Source organism: Pinus tabuliformis, chromosome J, assembly GCF_031772625.1.
Source record: "Pinus tabuliformis cultivar Carrire ecotype Pingquan chromosome J, CPIR1, whole genome shotgun sequence".
Lineage (NCBI taxonomy): Eukaryota > Viridiplantae > Streptophyta > Pinopsida > Pinales > Pinaceae > Pinus > Pinus tabuliformis.
In genome coordinates, this window is record NC_142295.1 from 394,241,533 (window position 1) to 394,261,380 (window position 19,848).

At 35.6% G+C, this 19,848-nt stretch overlaps 2 pseudogenes; both read left to right on the top strand.

Annotated features, from left to right (window-relative positions):
- The first annotated feature begins 394 nt into the window (after window positions 1-394).
- LOC149227447 (large ribosomal subunit protein eL8y-like) lies at window positions 395-8,069 on the top strand (annotated as a pseudogene).
- An 8,283-nt stretch (window positions 8,070-16,352) lies between these two features.
- LOC149227448 (large ribosomal subunit protein eL8y-like) overlaps window positions 16,353-19,848 on the top strand; it is a 39,763-nt pseudogene continuing 36,267 nt past the window's right edge.

The following is a 19,848-nucleotide window of genomic DNA, read 5'->3' on the forward strand; positions in this document are numbered from 1 at the left end:
TTGAATTTTGTGAAGAACGAGGACAAGAAGGAATTTAGCAATATTGCCGAGGAAATAAAAGTGTGCATAAGCTATTATAAGTCATTATTCTTTATCTTTCCAAGCTAGAAAGGAAAATCTAAATCACATGCATTCGCACCAACCTACTATATAATAGTATAGGGAGCATAGTGGATGGGCTTGATTTTATGATGTCATTTCCCCTAGAAAAAATCAAACTCGATCACCTCTGTAAAACTATAAAAACACTTGACAAACAACAACTATTGTACAAGAAACTAATGTGTAAACATATTTTAAAATTGAATTATAGAATTAAAAGAAAACCAAAAATTATTAACAACAACTAATTTGATTTTTGTAGTTGTTTGGCCATAATTAGAAAGTTTCAATGATGAGGGAATGTGAGCCTAACTTGTTGTTGGTGAATTAGACTATTTGTGAGCTTGATTCATATTCATAAAATATGACTTAGGAATATGTTAATGTGGCCCATCAACAAAGTCGAACAGAGTTTAACTCAAGGGTAAGCTTTCAAGATATTTTCATACTCATAATAACAAAGAAAAAAGTTAAAACACCTGGAAATAGATCCTTTCAGTTCACATTTATTATGTAGAGTATCTCAATCAATTCTATATTTTGTTGAATTGATTGGGTAACATATGAATATGGTTTTATTGATGATCACCATATAATTTTCTTTTGACCAATGTTTGACAAATATGAGAAATAATTCTTGTGCATGTTTTTTATCATTGTGCTCAAATATAGATCATTGTGTAGCAACATTGTTTTTTTCCAAGACCACCTTGAAGTAGAATTTTTCTGCTTTTAAGTATTTTTGGTATTTTAGTTATGAATGAATTATGCTTTTTTTCCTTCTTATTTTGAAATGATATTTAAAGGACCGATGTATATTGTTAGAGTAGATAGAGTAGTTGTATATTTTATTTTCTGTTGTCTGTGGTTGTTTTTTTACATTGTGTATTGGTTGATCCCTTTGGCTTATACTTTTTGTTTTAATGTAGTTGTCAACCTTTTCAAGATGATTCAAAAATATAGGCCAGAAGATAAAGTTGCAGAGAAGGAAAGGCTTCTGAAAAAATCCTAGGGTCATGCAGAAGGGAAAATTGTTGTGTTTAAAATAGCAACAAGAAATGCTAAATATAGAAATGGTAAAAATAGCATTGCTATAAATAGAATTTCGAGATACATTCCAATTTTAATTAGTCCCTGAACTAAAATTGAGAATTAAAATTCGAATTTGATCTTAGCAGTTGTTTGAAAAATAATTAATTAATTCATCTTGAGTTAATTGGTTGGAGAAAATCAAACATGAAGTCTATGTTAAGACATGCAATAGTTATCCCATTGATTGAGGAAGTTATCCCTTAATTAAGGAGATCAGGATGAGTTGTACTTTGAGCTGTAAATAGTTAGCTCAGTTAACTGAATTAAGTCCAGTTAGATTAGTTCCAACAATTTGTGGAACTGATTGTGAGTTCAGTTAGTTAATGCATGCATGCATGTAACTTGTGTACTTCAGATAACTGAATATTCTCTCATAAATAACTCATGCATGTCAGTTTAGTCATAGACCCAATTGAGATCAAAGGATGGGATAGTGTACTATCAGTTGCAGGAATATTCCCTTGAGGATATCTCTTGCATGCAGAAGGAATTCATTCCTTCAGGATTGCGCAGTGATTTTTGAGTTTGGTGAGTTGTGTGAGAGGTGAATTCACACAGATGGCAGCCAGAGGACCCATGAGAAACTGCAGAAGGAAATAGGAGGCTTTGAGGACTGAAGGAAGTCATATCTTATGTCTATTATGTCTATGATCAGCACTGAGGGCTTGTACTGAGAGTTGGATAGCTTGTGAGATAAATCTTTGTGTAATCCAGAGATATTTCCACTTGTATTATATTACAAATAGCGGGGTTTTAGCTGAGGCTTTCCCTAGAGTATTTTTCTATGTTCATGTGTGATTTATTTCTCATTCTCTGTTATATGTGTTCTATTTGATCTTGCTCAAAATCGATTAAGCTTCCGCAAGTTTGTTTGTAGAAGTAGATCAAGTATTTTTCTTTAGTATATTGCATTATCAGGTGAACTACAATGACAAATTCTACATGGTTTCAGAGAAAAGGCATTCAAAACAGAGAACAATATACAAAGAAGGGAGAAGTTCGAACTTTGAAGTTCCTAATTATAGAAATTGAATTCTTATCACGACTCAAATTTCACCAATGGCATTCAACAGTTTGAGACTCGGGTATGCCCTGGATGGCAGCTCGAATTATATAGCCTGGAAGGATCGCATGGAAGTGGTATTAGAGGACAATTGTTTGAAGGACTTCATTAATCAAGAAGTCCCCAAGCTAGCAGCAACTAATGCCCAAGAATTGGCACAATGGAAGGAATGTGTGGCTAGAGCAAGGAGGATTCTTGTAGAGAGAGATCGAGACCACATTGTCTCGAGTCTCTATGGGAAGGAAACACCATTTTCAATGTGGAAACATTGAAGGATCTATATCAGAATAGCAATGATCAGAGGAAGCTAGTGCTAAAAGATAAGCTTTGGAAAATCAAGTGTGAAAAGGGATACATGGTCTCTACATATCTAAACAAGCTCACCACCTGTAGGGATGAGCTTGGAAGTGTAGGAATCACGACAGCCACTGATGACATGGTGAGTCTTGCTGTCCTCGGTCTTCCTAAGAGCTGGCATAGCTACCAAGAATCAGTAAATGGAAGAGAGAAACTGCCAGATTGGGAACAAATGTGGTTGGATCTGATGCAAGAGGAGATAAGGAGAAGCACCAGAGATGGTTATTCATCAAAACATGATGATGAAGAAAATCTAGCCTTAGCGAGTAAGGCGAGGAAAGGGAAAGGGAAGGCTTCCCATTCCAAATCGATTTCTTCCCATTGTGGGAAGAATATTGACAAATCGAAAGTGCGATGCTTTCATTATCATGAGGTGCACCATTATGCTTCGAATTGTCCACAAAAGAAATCCAATAAGGGATCCTTGAAAGGATTATATGGTGAGGCATTAACGTCACAGTTCAAATTGGATTTCACCCTCCTCAAATGCATGGTTTCATCGATGGTGGGATGTGTTTGGTACCTGGATAGTGGAGCCTCATTCCACATGACCGACGACAAGAGTTTGTTCAGTACCTTGGAGGAGAAGGGCCTCCAGATGCGCATAGAGATGGGTGATGTTGGAAAGTACTGTGTTTCAGGTGAAGGCACAATTGTGTTTCAGAGGTAGCATGGAGCTCCTCTCACCATGACTGATGTAAAGTATGTGCCTGGTCTAAAGAAGAACCTAGTATCCATCGCTATGTTGGGAGACAAAGGCTATGATGTAGTCTTTAGTAAAGGAAAGGCATTCCTGAGGCACATCGGCACTGGACAGACCAAGAGGATTGGGATTCAAGTAAAGAATCTCTACAAGTTGGAGGTAGATGATTGTGTTGCATTGAGTTCCAAAGTAGAGTTGGTGCAAAGCAAAGATATTGGTGAGCTATGGCATAGAAGATTGGGCCACTTGCACCATGGGGCCTTAAAGATCATGCAGCAGATTTCTACCGGACTTCCCAAGGGTAAACTGGAGCAAGTGGATACATGTAAAGGTTGTACCTTGGGTAAGTATGAAAAATCTATCCTTTCAAGATCGAGATAGTCGAGCTGGAGCAATACTGGAGTGAGTTCATACAGATGTGTGTGGACCATTCTCGAAAGCCTCCACTACTAAACGAAGGTACTATGTTATTTTTATTGATGATTTTTCTCGTAGACGTTGGATCTACTTCAAGTAGAATAAGGATCAAACCTTCTCAAGGTTTTGTGAGTTCAAATCCTTGGTTGAGAAAGAATCTGGAAAGAAAATAAGGGCCTTGTGAAGTGACAATGGTGGAGAGTATGTCTCTCAATAGTTTAAGGACTTATGTGTAGAAGAAGGAATTAAACAGGAGTTGACGACATGCCATAACCCAAAGCAGAATGTGGTGGCTGAAAGGAAGAACAGAACGATTGTGGGAGCATCTCGGGCGATGATGCATGACCAAGGCCTACCACTTCATTTGTGGGTTGAGACATGCAATACAGTAGTATACTTGCAGAATAGAAGCCCGCATCGTATACTGGGAATGAAGACACCATAGGAGGCTTTTTCTGACAAGAGACTAGATGTGAGTCACTTCAGGATCTTTGGCTCATCGATATTTTTCCATGTTACCTAAGATGCCCGGAAGAAGCTAGAGTCAACAACTAAGTTCAGGATACTTGTGGGGTACACTAATACACCCCACAATCATCAAGTGTTCTTTCCTACCAGTCTGAGGATAGTGGTACGCAGAGATCTGAAGTTAGATGAGCAGAAGGCCATGTGAGTATCCCTTGAGAGGGAGCTCAAGTTGCATGCATAGGAGGAACTTTCGGTTCCTAAGGAGGAGGAGCCTCAGACTGATATGGAGTAGCTACATGTAGAGGATCCAGGAGTGGAGACATCCACTCATGCAGAGTCTTCCAGAGATGGGTGGAAACACTCAAGGGAAGTTGAAATATTGATGATGGCTGTGAGAGAGAATGTGGGACAGCCATCTTCTCAACGTAGACAGAGGAGGTCACCCGAGTGGTACACTGGTTACATGGCCCTGGTTGGGGAATGTATAGAGACTGAATCATCTTCCTTCGAGGAACCAGTGCAGCAACCAATCTGGATTGATGCTATGGTGGAGGAGTATGTCACCATAGTTTAGAATAGTTTTTGGGATGTTGTTCCAAGACAGCAGGACAAGTGAATGGTGAGTTCCCGATGGCTTTACAAGGTAAAGCAAGCAGCTGATGGTAGTTTTGAGAAACATAAGGCAAGGTTTGTTGCCCATGGTTTCTCATAGGTCGAGGGGATCAACTATGATGAGACTTTTTCTCTTGTAGCAAGGTACTCAACTATCAGATCGATGTTGGCACTATCAGCACAGATGGGTTGGAAGATCCATCAGATGGATGTCAACACAACACTCCTCAATGGTGAGATTGAGGAAGAGGTGTACATAGAGAAGCCGAAAGGTTTTGAGACCTTCGATTGTGAGTCGCATGTGTGTCGACTCAAGAGAGCTTTGTACAGGCTGAAGCAAGCACCTCGTGCTTGGTACACCAGAGTCGACAACTATTTCACCGGGTTGGGCTTCATAAAGAGTGAAGCAGATGTGAACCTATACCACATCATGGTAGAAGGTAAGCCATTGATCATTGTTCTTTATGTTGATGATCTGATATTGACAGGTGATGATCAGTTGATCAAGTCTTATAAGGAGGACCTTGCAAGAGAGTTCGAGATGAAAGCCATGGGTCTTATGCACTACTTTCTAGGCATGGAAGTGTGGCAGAAGGATGGGGAAGTGTTTGTGTCTCAAGGAAAGTATTCCATTGAGATACTCAAGAGATTCCACATGGAGAAGTGCAAGCCCATGCAAACTCCTCTAGCAAGTAATTGGTGGAAGGAGGATGCCACTTCAGGTGAGGTAGTAACTGCTACTATTTATCAACAACTTGTGGGTTCATTGATGTATTTAGTAAACACATGACCAGATTTGTGCTTTGCGGTGAACTAAATGAGTCAAGATATGGTTCAACCTACTAAGTTATTTTGGAAGGCAACGAAGCATGTGCTGAGATACCTCAGAGGCACATCTCAGTATGGATTATGGTACAAATGGACAAAGGGAGTGAAGCTTCAGGGCTTCACAAATGTAGATTGGGTGAGGAGTCCATCAGATCGGAAGAGCACTTCAGGAGGAATTTTCAACATTGGTTCAAATTCAGTTTCTTGGTATAGCAGGAAACAGAGGTCAGTTGCACTTAGCTCAGTAGAGGCTAAATACATGGCTACCAGTCAGGCAGCATGTGAGGCCATTTGGATGTGGAAAATTCTAGTTGGATTGTTTGATCAGAGGATGGATCCAATTGTGATCTATTGCAATAATCATAGTTGTATCAAACTCTCTAAGAATCCAGTATTTCATGACAGGTCCAAGCACATCGATATCCGGTATCATCATCTTCGAGACTGTGTGGTGAAGAGGATCATGTTGTTGCTATATGTTTCGACCGAGGAGCAGGATGCAGATATTTTGAATAAGGCATTGTCAAAATGCAAATTCGAGTTCCATAGATATAGGATCGGGGTGACAGATAATCCCTTTCTTGTTGAGAGGCAGTGTTGGAAATAGAAACAAGAAATGTTAAATATAGAAATGCTATAAATAGCATTTCGGGATACATTCCAATTTTAGTTAGTCCTTGAACTAAAATTGAGAATTAAAATTCGAATTTGATCTTAGCAGTTGTTTGAAAAATAATTAATTAATTCATCTTGAGTTAATTAGTTGGAGAAAATCAAACATGAAATCTGTGTGAAGACATGCAACAATTATCCCTTTGATTGAGGAAGTTATCCCTTAATGAAGGAGATCAGGATGAGTTGTACTTTGAGTTGTAATTAGTTAGCTCAGTTAACTGAGTTAAGTCCAGTTAGATTAGTTCCAACAGTTTTTGGAACTAATTGTGAGTTCAGTTAGTTAATGCATGCATGCATGTAATTAGTGTACTTCAGATAACTGAATATTCTCTCATAAATAACTCATGCATGTCAGTTCAGTCAGAGACCCAGTTGAGATTAGAGGATGGGACATTGTACTATCAGTTGCAGGAATATTCCCTTGAGGATATCTCTTGCATGCAGAAGGAATGCATTCCTTAAGGATTGCGCAGTTATTTCTGAGTTTGGTGAGTTGTGTGAAAGGTGAATTCACACAAGTGGCAGCCAGAGGACCTAGGAGAAACTACGCAAGGAAATAGGAGGCCTGGAGGACTAAAGGAAGGCATATGTTGTGTCTATTCTGTCTATGAGCAGCATTAACGGATTGTACTGAGAGCTGGATAGCGTGTGAAACAAAGCTTTGTGTAATACAGAGATATTTCCACTTGTATGATATTACACATAGCAGGGTTTTTAGCTGAGGCTTTCCCCATAGTATTCTTCTGTGTTCTTGTGTCATTGATTTCTCATTCTCTGTTATATGTGTTCTATTTGATCTTGCTCAAAATCGATTAAGCTTTCGCAAGTTTGTTTGTAGAAGTAGATCAAGTACTTTGCTTTAGTATATTGCATTATAATGTGATCAAAAGTGAGAAATTCTACATGTTGAAGTGAAGAAACCTATTGTTATGAAATATGTAATTAATCAAGTAACCTACCTAATTGAGCAAGTATTGCAATTGTAATTGTAATTGTTTCTCCAATATGCATTTTAACAGAGCTCTTTGTTTTTGGGGTATTTTTATGTATTCCTCCAACAAATTATTTCTTCTTCTCAGTCATGATAAGGAATATTTGTATGCGTGTAGATTAAAGCTAAATTGGTAGTCATTGCACATGATATCGATCCAATTGAGTTGGTAGTATGGCTTCCTTCACTTTGTAGAAAAATAAACATCCCATATGCAATTACCAAGGGCAAACATCTCCTTGAGGGGTATGCATATTTATAACCTTTATTAATTGTTTTTGAGCATGACAGAGTTCACATAAGCTTAAATTGTAAGTAATATGTGATTAATTTTCATGGGAAACTAATATGCCTTCTGCACTATGCAATTTTTTATTGTAAGTAATATGTGATTCCTTTTCATGGAAAACTGATATGTAGAACTTCTGCACTAAGATTTTTTTTTTTTGCAGATTGTGCACAAAAGAAACAACAACCTTGTGCTTGACTTATGTGAAGAATGAGGACAAGAAGGAATTTAGCAATATTGTTGAGGAAATAAAGGTGCGCATAAGTTATTATAAGTCACTATGTTTTACTCATCAAACAATGCCACATAAAATCAAAATGATAAATTAACTCTTCTTGCAGGCTAACTACAATGACAAGTTTGATGAGTATCGGTCACAATGGGGTGGTGGAATTACGGGAACCAAATCTCAGGCAAAACAAAGGCCAAGGAAAAACTTTTGGCCAAGGAAGTAGTAAAGAGGCTCGCTTAAGAATAAATCCTCGGAATATTTGTTCAATGTTGAAATTTTTATTGGATTGCCTTATGTAGTTTGTTGCAATTTGATTTATAGGTATATTAACATAATAAAGTTTGTACTAAGGAATTCTCTAAAGTCAATTTTAGCTTAAGGCTTAGAAAACTTGTCCATTTTTCAACTGGATTAAATTGTTGAGTAAACAATATATCATACACATTCATTGGCCTTATGCATTCTCTACAACTTTTTGTATGTTGTGATGATGATATCTTTATTTTGTCTTTTGTTATGTTATTTTTGTTGATATATATTGCTATATAATTTTAAGTGTGTACAGTGTTTAAATATGCATGTAGCTATCTACTTTTGGTTTTGTGTGCCTTCTTTTCACGTGCTAAGAACTATATACTCAATCTTGTAGCATGGGTTTATATGAACTTTCATATATTTTAATTTTTGCACTATGGTAAAAGTATCTAAATTGAATAACATTTTCCTTTCTAACAAAAGTATCTCCATTGAATGAAGTTTTCCTTTCTAACAAAACTATCTCCATTGGATGACATTTTCCTTTTTAATGTTTTAGAATTTCTTGGTCCTTGATTAGAAGATGGTTTACCCTAGCATGAAATTACTTGAAGGCTCTATGTTTGATTCCAAGACATTTTCTCTTTCTTGAGATGGTCTTATTTTTATTAAATTATATCTTTTTTATTGTTGAAGGTCTTTTGTCTGCATTTGGAATAATAATTAATCTAATAATGCTTGCAAGTCTTCTACACCCACTTCCAATATGTTGAATGAGAATCTAGCCTGACATTGAGCTATACTTTGTTAATTTAGCTATCTTTCCACTCATTTCTCCATTGTGAGATGTCGTTACTACAACATCCTTCTTCCAATACTCTGGCCCTTCCTTCAACTTTTCAAAATCTCCTTCTAGGGATGGTTTGGCTATTGGGACAACCTCTAGCTACTCAAAAGATTGATATGTAATTTTCCTACTCTTCTCGAGATCTGAATTCACCACATTTAACTTTTGCAGGGCTTCCCTTTCCTTGATATTAGCATGATCCACCTGGGCAAGGACCTTTACTATTCTTTTACTTGCATGTTCTTCAACCCCTTGTGCTTTCTTGTATAGAAAATCATACTCTTCTTTTGTAATTGACACATAATTGTCATTTGATTTCATAAATGAAGCTCATTTTCTTTGTCCAGAAGAGCATCTTTGATAATAGAAATTTCCATATTAGCACTTTGTGCATCTTCTTTTGCTGCAACAATCTCAGCTTCAGCTTCTTCAAGGGAATCTAATAATTTAGTTGCACTTTCTTTGGTTATGTTAACCTCAACTTTGGTGCATCACACAACTTCAACTCAATATACTTAACATTGGTCAACTATTTATTCAACAATTGAACCTCTTCATTAGCCTTACTTGCCATTGCAGATGCTTATTTGGCTTCAAATTCCCATTTTTGCAACAATAGCATCATTTTCATCCTTAACCATTAAACATGATGCATATGCCAAATTGAGAGCCTCTTTCAGAATCCATATTTGGCTACAGTGTCCTTAGAATCCATCTCAATGGAGAAGTTTTTCTGGACTCATTGAAGCTCTTGACTTGCATACTGCAAGAAAACCACATCAAAAGCATGTTGTCTCTACAAAGTTTCAAGTTCAGATTATTGACCTTGATCCCTATTCTGAGCAGCCTCAATGGTGTCCTGCTCAAGCTCATTGGTCGACAACTTCTCACTCTTAGTTTTCTCCAGTGCACTCTTCTCAACCACAAGAGACTCACTCAATCTCACATTGACTTCATTTAATGCCCTCTTATAAAGAAGTGTACACATTCTCTAATAACTAGAATACATAATGGCATTCAAACTACAACCGAACATTAAAAAATTGCATTCAACGCAAAACCCAAAAGCAGAATTGCAACCAACAATCAGGGAAAATGTTAGGGGCTAATATTAGCAAGTGGGCTAATTTTCTATGTTTACAAAAAGATTATTCGCTAATTTCAATTTTTCGTAAAAATTATTCACCCAATTTTTATATCATAAAATTATTTTACCTTAAAAATCGGCAAATTTTTTGAGAGACTATATAAAATCATTATAAATTTGAATATTTTTACAAACATATTGCTAAACATTTTATATTTTTCATGTTAGGGACTAGCAAGATTCGCCAAGGTTTCTAAAGTTTAAGAGAAATTTCCATCCTTAAAATTTTCCTTGACAATAATACTACTGAGATGCAACAAATCGATCCAACAAAACTGCCCAAATGAATAAATGAATACAAGAAAAATTAGCCAAATATGAAAAATAGGATTTTGTTATGGAAATGTGCATTAAGAGAATTTATAGTTGGGCTCGCATTCATATTTTTTTCACCTGTGAGTTGTTGAATAAGCATAAACATTTGACAAAAAATTGCTAAAGAAGAATTAAAGTTTGATTGGAATGTTATACATTGAAATCAATTTTGGAAAATGCCATAGGATGTGAAACCAGGGATGAATTAAGACATTTGGGAATAATGCTTGGCACATTTTTAAGGTTAAAGTCTTGGCATAATTCTGAAGGTAATTCCAGAGAGTTGTTGCAAACAAATACAAATATCTAAACTTATAAATCTGAACAAGTTTTTGTGAGTTGGTAATGTCTAAGCTTTCAACTATCCCTTGGTATGAGTGAATTCTTTATGCACAGTTTAAGCTTATCCAAGACAAACAATAAAACACCATTTTCATCCTTTCTTGAGGCTACTTTGGAAGATTTGTTCTACAAAACTACATCATACTTATAGATTGTGGTCCAAGTGTGAACAATGAGCACTAAAGTTATTTTAGTGATAATGACTAATGATAGGACATACATCCTTGTATAGAAATTGCAATGAGATTTTGCTTAAAGGTGACTTAACTGTATCACATTGATTTTAACATGGCATCATCAATAAAATGGTATAAGTCATTGCAGCTGGTACACCTATGTTTGGTGCATTAATCATTGTATTAGATTGAAGGAACCTAGTGGCACTCTCGATCATAGCTATTTCTTGATTAACAGTAGCATGAGCCTTGTGTTGTACAACATTTGTATTGGATGTGAAGGATTTAAGGAGCAATAATGTTTTTTTTTCCTGAGCCTAGCAAGGATTATCAAATAGATTGTTTATTGGTCCATGTGGTATACATTCTTTGGATCTTATTTTCTCCCTTAATTGTAAGTGCATAAAAATATCAGATTCATAGGACAAGATACCATTAATCATGTGAGCCAATGATCTTCGACGTTTTCTTATTGAATTCTTCAAAACTTATTGCCATTTGATCTTCCAAAATGTGCAGATAGTTTTGTTGGTTGGAACAATGCTACAAGTTATAATAACAAAGATTTTTTTCTGCATAATGCTTTCCACCTTGATTTTTTTTTTGTGGATATGAGTAAGCAATATGTTCTTCCAGTAAAGAATAAATTCTTGTGTAAAGTCATTGGGTTTACTATGGTACTGATCGTAACATTTTATAGTCTTTTGTCTCTTGACCTGTGGTTTAGTGGTTGAGACAGGGAATCACCATGTTAATGACCCAAAGTAAAACTTAGAGATCAGAGCCCTGAATTATAAGTTGGTTGAATTCTATGAGATTTATATATAATACTACATTGACATATTTACAATGAGTGAGTGAGATATTGTCACAGTTTTAGAGGTGAGGGGGAGGTGCAATGAAGAGGAAAAGAGGTGACGAGTTGGAATCTCGGAATTCCATTTGAGAACAACAAGGAAATGGAGGCACTAGAGCAACAACATCACTACCCCAATCCCAAAGAATAGGAGAATCAAGCCAGCCAAAACAAACTAAAGTTGAAGAAATCTGCGGGTGTGAAATGGATCAAAGAATGGTGCATTTCGACCTTTTTTGTTCAACATTTTGTAATTGTCTTTATTATTCTACTATTCGAAGAAATAAATTGTGTTTAATCAGGCCCAATAAACTTTGTAATGAGGCCATTTGTGAGAATAATAGCAAGACCGTGTCCTTAGAGAGCAGAGGCGGAAGAGGAGTTTTAGATGTTTTTTTTCTGAGGAGCTGATCAACCCCGTTGCCATAGGCATAGCTGAAGAATATTCCTCTTCATTTATATACATAATAATTCAAACATCATATCTCCCTTCCCTCAATTCATTCGTTCAAACCGTCAACCAATAGCCAATAGATGTACATGCCTCAAAACCAAGTGTGTACATATTCAAGTTTGATCAAGGTGGGCAGAGGAGCTGCAACTGGTGAAGACTTTGGGTTATTTTTTTGCTTTAAATATAACAGGTTGTTGTGATTTTTCTCATCTTGAAGATGAAGTGGGAAATAGTGAAGTTGAAGATGAAGATGAAAACGAAAGAGACTCCAAAGGGTAATTGCTGAGCCTAGCAAGGATTATCAAATAAACTGTTTATTGGTCCCTGTGGTATACATTCTTTGGATCTTGTTTTCTCCCTTAATTGTAAGTGCATAAAAATATTAGATTCATGGGACAGAGTACCGTTAATCATGTGAGCCAATGATCTTGGACATTTTCTAATTGAATTCTTCAAAACTTATTGCCATTTGATCTTCCAAAATGTGTAGATAGTTTTGTTGTTTTGAACAATGCTATAAGTTATAATAACAGAGATTTTGCTCTCTAGAATGCTTTCCACATTGCATTCTTTTTGTGGATATGGGTAAGAAATATTCTCTTCCAATAAAGAATAAATTCTTGTGTGTAGGGTAACATTAATCATGTGAACCAATGATCTTGGACATTTTCTAATTGAATTCTTCAAAACTTATTGCCATTTGATCTTCCAAAATGTGCATATAGTTTTGTTGGTTTGAACAATGCTATAAGTTATAATAACAGAGATTTTGTTTTGTGGAATGCTTTCCAAATTGCATTCTTTTTGTGGATATGGGTAAGAAATATGCTCTTCTAGTAAAGAATAAATTCTTGCGTGTAGAGTCGTTGCTCTTCTAATAAAGAATAAATTCTTGTGTATAGACCCATTGGGTTTACTATGGTGGTTTAGTGGTTGAGACAAAGCATCACCATGTTAATGATCCAAAGCCAAACTTAGAGATTGCCTTGAATTATAAGTTGGTTGAATTTTATGAAATGTATATGCAATATTAATTTAATAATTAATATAAAATATAGTCTTAGGCACCCAAAATCAACTTCAATTTATACAGCTTTACAATTTCATTTATACTACATCTTTGCATCTTATTTAAATTGTTCCTCAATTTATGCCTTACGGCGTTTTCTTTGTAACATGTAGTTGAAATGCTGGTTAAAAACTGTTATAAAATTAAATTAAATTAAAGTATTTGAAAAATATGTTAATTTTGAGATCAGTTATGGTTTTTGGGCATGTGGTATTGATAAGCCTTGGTATTGGCCCACGATATTGCAATAGAATAATTAAAAGCCTAGATCCATAACATAATAATCAAAATCCTAGATGGCCCATGGTATTGATAGACCATGGTATTAGCCCATAGTATTATGATTTTCTTCCCTCCTGTCACTTTTTCCCTCCCTCTCTCCATCTTTCTCTTCTAGATATTGGTCTAGGGTATTGTAAAAAATCATATTTATAAGTTAATGGTTATGAAATCATTATTTTAATTCATATGGTAAAATAGACATTATTTGATAAGTATTATATTTATATATATATATATATATATATATATATATATATATATATATATATATATATATTTTAACGTGATATGTATATTATATTTTAATGTGATATGTATATTATATTTTCTTTAATCTAAAAAATTGTTCATAATTTTATTGATAAAAACCAAAATTAAATTTAAAAAATATTTAGCATCTCACATCTTACATTTGAGTCCTACACATTTACCCTATTACACTACACCTGGCTGTAGCAAAAAAAGGAAATTTTTTGGCACGTTTTTTGCTTAAAATTATTTAAAATACCATAATGGTCTATTGTAAATACAAGTTTGACCTATAAACCTTCCACAATTAAAGTGTATTAAAAATATTAAATCTATTTGTATCTTCAATAACCCTTAAAATTACTTAAAAATATCATAATAGTATATTGTAAATACAAGTTTGACCTATAAACCCTCCACAATTAAAGTATATTCAAAATATTAAATCTATTTATATCTTCAGTAACTTCGAAAAGGGAAAAAGACCCTTAAAAAAAGAAAAAAGGAACAATTTACCCCATACCGAAAAAGAAAAAAAAAATTACCATTTTCGGTTAAGTTGGTAGGGTTTCCCTCGTAGGGTTTCGCTGTTGTATCATCTTTCTCCCTTTCATTCCATCTTTGTGCTTCTTTATTGTATGTTAAGTTCCATCTGGATCGACGGAAGTTATTGTGCTTAGCCTATCCAAGCAGGAAAAGTTTGTAGGGTTTCCCTAGTAGGGTTTCGCTGTTGTTACCTGAATTCTTATTTATTCTGATCTTTCTCCCTTTCATTCCATCTCTGTGCTTCTTTATTGTATGTTATGTTCCATCTGCCTTTGGTATCGACGGAACTTATTGTGCTTAGCCTATCCAAGCAGGAAAAGTCTACTTCTATACTTAGGTTAGCTTAGGTTCTGGCTTATCTGATTTGAAAGAGTCTCCCAAGTTCATATTCACTATCTGGTAGTACATGTCTTAAATGGAACCTTTTAATGTTCTTCCATGGAAATTACAGCGAGTGTCTGTTAAGAGTTCCTTACCATTCCCATGGAAACCTCAGAGCAGTTTGCAAAACCTGGGAGACGGCTATGAAGCACCCTGAGTTCTATGAAGGCGGGAAAAAGCATGGGACTTTCGAGTAGTTGATTTGTATGAATCCATTGCCATACTTACAAAACCTAGATGAAAGAAGGCGAGGACTTACAAAGTCCATTGGTATTGACACTTGGGCACCTATTCTTACTTGCAATTGCCCAAAGTACATAGTTATTTTTACACATTTCTTTTGCCACATTTCTTTTATAGAATGGAAAGTGCCTAATTTGGTTTTACAAATTCATTATTCTAATATTTGAGTTGTTGTTTATAGGGTTTTATGTTTAATTACAAGGTTTTGTGAAGGTTTTGTTGCAAATTGACAAAAGTGATTGAGTCGAGACAGGTCAAAACCATGCTCTAGATGTCATTATTGGAAGGAATCATAAAGAGTCTAACAACAATGTAATAATCAATAATCCAACTAGTAATATATGATGCACTATGATGCAAGTGCTACCTCTACTCCTTACTCCTGTTGTTAAAGAATCCTCTTCCTTTACTCCTTACTCCTGTTGCTATCGAAGAATCTTATGCCTATTGTCATGATAAAAGAGAGTACACATAAGGATCAAGTACTAGAAGGGAGTGTACACATGAAGATCGAGTACAAGAGCTCATTGATCTGAGACCAAAAGAGAAGATACAGAGAAAAGCCAAGTATTAAGTTTAAAACAATAACCCGTAGGACTCATTGTGATTTTAGTAGGAAACCCTAACAACAACTGTGTGGGAAGGGTGACAAATAGCTCACATGGCAACAATATGTTCCACGACATTGTTCAACTGACCTAAAAATAGAAACTTAGTATATGGTATTTAGAAGTTGGTGCTCAAAATAAAACTTATGAATGTTGTAAAGGAAGCTAATACACTTCCAAAAAAAAATTAGGATATGTTGAAAAGTTAATACGGTGCTCAAAATAAAACTTAGGATATGTTGTAAAATTAATGCACTGTTCCAATTAATGGAAAGAAAAGTTGCAATAAGAGTTTCATTTGGTTGCCCAATCAAACAGAAGGAAAACTTTGGTTAAGCATTATCATCTGAGCCTCCACTGCTTAGTTGCACTAAAACTTTGCCTAAAAGAAAATTATTAAAAATAAGTTAACACAATTAATATATAGTTAGTGGCATAATGATCGCTATATAACTACCTCAGTAGATATAATAATGATGCAATAGAATTACAATGTAAGGCTATGCGAAGTCTTTTTAGATCCCAATAAAATAATAAAGTTACAATGTAAGGCTACATTAAGTATTTTTTAGTTGTATGTGTGCGTATTTTATCCTTAAATATGAAAGATTATAAAATTAAAGTTTTAATTTCAATTGAAACTTTAATTAAATACAACTTATATATGGTTATAAAATTAAAATTTATTTTTAATTGAAAATTTAATCAAATTCCCCGGATGCAGGTGATAGAACAGATGGGACACGCGTTTAAATGTGGGCACGTGCCAGCCATGCGCATCGCAAGGAATACACATGGGCGCAGACCTGTTTTCAGTCGCGTGGGACTGGTCTGTCTGATAATTACCAGACGAGCTTAAATGCTCTGTCCACCCTTGTATGCAAGGTAGATTCCGTCTCTTCGGCTCGCATGGAGGTTGCAGTAATGGCGGACGGGTTTCGAGGTGAAGGAAGACATGTTAAATGCAATGGTGGGTTGGGCTTCACTGCGTCGGTTTATGGTTTGTTCATGGTTCATCCTCAGGGTATGTTTTTGCAACCTCTGAAGCTGTGAGTAGCTCCAAGCGGCTGTCTTTCCGTCTGGGCCAACTCGCTATCTGCTTGTGGCCTCCCTGGGACTGGTTTGATTTTCAATTTCGCTTTGCGCATTACCCATTCGGCCCCTGCCATCATGGTTACGCCTCGACAGCGAATACTCAACCGTCGAGGCTCCTCCAGTGGAGGGTCTTTGCACCCTCCTGTAGATGATACATCTCCCCATTGCTGCCATTGCCATTGCTATCGTGCCCATGAAGCCAACCCCCTTAAGTCAAGTCAATTCTTGGATTCACGCGCTCCTGATTCTGCTTCCTCGCCCGCCGTCGGCTCTGCCATTTTCAATTTCAACAGTTCTTTGAACTACCCCCGGATCAATGCCCATGTGTCGGTTCTCTTCATCGAAGAAGCCCCGGATGGCAGTAATACTCAAGACAGTCGGGGGAAGCAGCCAGCTGACAGCTCATAGAATATCATGAAGACGCCCACTGCAGATCTAGAGAATGTCTCAAAAAGCCCTCTGGCTCAGGAGACGATGATCAGCAAAAGAGAAGATGTCAACATGGAAACAGTTCCAACTGCAGTGAAGGTGGAGGAATACGGGTGGTGCCGGGTGATTCAGGAGGAACCGGAAGAATAGTGCCGCATTCGTTCCAGGTCTCTGCGGCACATCTGTTAGGACTTTCGGCCTCTCTCGCTATTTTGATTATGTTTTGGTTTTCATGTTTATGTTCGGTTGGAAATCTGCTCCATGTTTAGGTTTTGGGTTCTGGAATCTTCTTCCATGGTTGGCAAGTGTCTGTTTCCCCTGCACGGGATTAATCTGTTGTTCTGCTGGCGCCCCTACGAAGGCTGGTTTATTTTTGGCCTGGTTAAGTCCTCAGACAATGTAGTCTCAATTGTTCCAAGCTGTCATTACAGGCAACTTGGTTCTTTTTGTCTTGAAATGATGTAACTGTTTTATGTATATATATAAAATAGAATAGTTTTAACGAGAAAAAAAAAATTTAATCAAATTAATAGTTGTGTGAGAGGTGTATTTTAAAGCCCATAATGAGGGTGATGTTTGACGCCACTTGATTTCATTTGTGCTCAACGTGGAGTTGACACCTCTCTTTTCTAAAACATAAATAAAATATTCATTCAATTTAACAAATCATGATGATGATGATGATGATGATTAACCTCCACTAAGAGCAATGTAGTAGGCATCTTTATCAGTGATTATAGCAGCTTGCAAGAAATTATAACAGCTTCCAATCATCAGTGGTATCTTTATCAGCAATAATACCTGACAAAACAACTAATTATAGCTTCGTCTTTCTAGATGAGGTGGGTGAGATGATTATTTATCAATATCAAATCCAATATATCATCAAGTGAACAACAAATTGTCTCATGACTTCTTCTATCAATTCACTTCCTTTTCTTCCCCTATAGTGTATATACTCCTATATAAAAAAATTGTGCAGCCTTACCATATCCCGGACATTATTGATGTCATTCCTTATTCTCAGAGTTTCCAAAATAGTTGATGTTGCTCCAGTTTTCAAGTTGTAATATCCTTCAAGTCAATTTCTGCTTCTAGCTCCTTCTGAAGTCAACATTACTTCCTTCTTAACAATATTCAAGAAATTATTTTGAATAAATACCAATGGTAGTATCAAAAAGTTCTTCCAATGATGTGTGTTTGTTGCCATATGTCAAATGTCCATCTAGAAGTATCTTGACTTTCCTTTTCAACTCTTTTACCAAGACATATCATGTCTTTTCTATTAATTTCATGTCCAACTATATTTCATGCATTAAATTCTTCCTTCAATTCTTTCGAAGATATGAGTCCTTTTCTGGATGTCTAATGAAGAACATTTTTTGAGACAAACATACTTCTTTCTCTCATGCTTTCATTCGGTTGACTACTTTTGAACTGCTACATTAACATTCTTTGAAGATGATGTCCATAAATGATGAGGTTCCTTCTTTTATGCTTCCATGTTGCTTTTAGACTATTTTCATACTTTTATACTTCTAGATTGCTTCAATGTTGTTTCCATGTTCTTCTAGTAGAATATATTTATGATAAATTCTTTTAATTCTTCCATTCAAATGTTAAACTTTGAAACTTCTATATTGTTGCAAAACAACCTTGATTTTATTATATTTTTGCTTCTATTGTAAATCTTGCAGTCCTTACTTGTTATACGATTGGTTCAATATATTCATGATGAAAATAATTTCTTTGGTGACTATAGAATGCTTGTGACTGCATAATGATGTGAACACAATTTTTTATGACCCAAACTCTTCTATTTTGGCTAATTGGATGATGTGATTGATTTCAACTCTTTTGTGAAGATATGAAATGGAGCATATCCCTTCTATAACTTCATATATAATTTACTTCTTCCAATGCTATATGCTTCTTCAAATACTATAATTTGTGAATCTCAAAACTCTTCTACACAAATGTAATTGTAATTTCTACTCTAACTCCCATACAAATAAAATTTATGCAAACATAGTATTAGTCAAATCCTTTAATAATAGAGGTCCTTGTTGTCTTCAATCTTTGATTTCTTAGCTTCTTCATCTTTTGAAATGTAATATTCACTTCTTTTTTTCTTTTTAGTGTTCTTCTTGCTCTTAGGATCTTTGGGACAATCTCTTTTATAATCTCCAAATCCATTGCAACCAAAGCATTGCACTTTAGACATGTCTTGATTTCCACATGGTTGATTGTAGTTGTTGTTATTGTACCTATGACAAGGTTCAAAATTTTCCAAATCTTCCAAAATTCTTCTTTGATCTAGTAACCAAAGTTTGAGCATTTTCACTATTAGGTTTGGTGTCATTCCTGGACCTTATCATTGCTTCTTCTAGAACACATTGTGCCTAAATTTCTTTGAATATTGGAATTTATTTTCTTGCATATTTGCTACTTACAAAACCACTCCAATCTGGAGGTAGGGAATTGAGTACAAAAGTGATTAATTCCGAATTAGATATTACTTTTACAATTCCTTGAAATTGATCCATCAATTTTGACACCTTCATAAGATATGAGGCCATATCTTCATATTTTGATATCCTTGTACTATAAAGTTTATTTCTTGGTGATATTTTCTAACAAATAGTATTGACGGAATATAATCTCACCAATTTTTCATAGACTTCTTCGAATGTGGACAAATCTGAAACAAAGGAGATGAGATCAT